Source organism: Mesoplodon mirus (assembly GCF_964341445.2).
Source record: "Mesoplodon mirus genome assembly, contig: HAP1_SCAFFOLD_4055, whole genome shotgun sequence".
NCBI lineage: Eukaryota > Metazoa > Chordata > Mammalia > Artiodactyla > Ziphiidae > Mesoplodon > Mesoplodon mirus.
In genome coordinates, this window is record NW_028293810.1 from 894 (window position 1) to 2,278 (window position 1,385).

A 1,385-nucleotide genomic window follows, 5' to 3' on the forward strand; every position below is an offset into this window, starting at 1 on the left:
ATTCACTCTTCAGGAATACGAGGTATGTGTACGCATTTCGACATTTCTGTAAATAAAATCCTTGATCTGGCAAATCACACTGATTCTACGTCACCATTCTATTTTACACATATGTACTGCATTCCTCACAGCAGTACGCCAAGTTTACTCAATAAGCGTATTCGTGTAAAAATACTAAAATTGTTGCTTTAGTCGGAGGAATGATTACTTGTATTCAATCATTGTGCAGTTTATATTTGTCGTACAAATATAAAACTTACTCGTCGATGAGCGCAGTATGGTTTAATTTGCAAATATGCACTTCCTATGGATTCTTTTCAAATAAATAGCTCTTCGACTTGCAACCCTTTTTCATGGATATTTGAGGATGCGTTTAGAACTTTTCTTTTTGTTTTTTTTTTTTATTTATATTTATGTAGTACATTTTCAGCCTCAAGTTTTCAAATATTTTGTAGGCTCTCTTCTTAGAGGATATGAAGATCTGTGAAGACGCGCTCGATATTATTTTGAACCTCGCTAGGAAGCAGAAGGCCTATTATGAGGCAATGGTTCGTTCGCTTTTCCTTAACAGTTATTTCCAAAAAGTAATATAAACACGTAAGTGGTCGACTTTTGACTGAATGCGATTGTCTTTAGGTTACTGCGAAAGAACTGGAAATATCTTTGCCTGAAGTAATTGCTGATACGCTTACGCGAATATCTGAACAGAAAAACAACTCAATTGGTAGCCTTATATCCCGTAATAGAGCATAGTTTGCGTTTTTGTTAATGAACATTGCTTCAGAACTGCGAGAAAGAATAGAGAGAGGCGACTTCTCATTCCTTATATCCACTGCTGAGCAAGGCAATCCAATACCTTCTAACACAAACAATATCGAATCCACGACTTTTGAAACTCTCAATTCTACGGCCTTCACTGAAGAAAACATCAATTGTAAAAGGCATGATCTCCTAAATTATAAAACTGCTTCCGAAATTACGCATTCTAATTTGTTAAAAGTTGCAGACTGTCTCAATGTTTGAGAACTTGGATTGCTAGATATTACCAAGTATTTGAAAATTATTACGAATTTACTTTGTTTCAGTAAAACTCACTTCAAACCACCCATTGATTTCAATACCCCGTCAGTTTCACGCCGCTTCATAGAAAGTGCGTTATTTTTCAATATCTTCTTTTGTTACGGCCTTAGTCATATTGAAATTCATTACCGGTAATTTTTTACTTTTATCAATTCATTTAATTGACTGTTAGCATTACAATTGAAATTCAGTAAGCTGAATTTTAAAGGACCGCAATATTCTGATGTTGCTCGTCGTTTACTGAGCGAGATGGAACAAAAAAGGACGCCTGTAATCACACTAAGGGGAGTGTGGTTCCCACTTTT

The 1,385-nt window shown here is 35.4% G+C and overlaps 1 long non-coding RNA gene across 1 annotated transcript; it reads left to right on the forward strand.

Annotated features, from left to right (window-relative positions):
* Window positions 1-455: 455 nt before the first annotated feature.
* LOC309798538 lies at window positions 456-909 on the forward strand. Its single transcript, XR_014293183.1, has 3 exons — window positions 456-548; window positions 637-724; window positions 785-909. It is a non-coding gene; the product is annotated as an uncharacterized lncRNA (long non-coding RNA).
* Window positions 910-1,385: the final 476 nt, after the last annotated feature.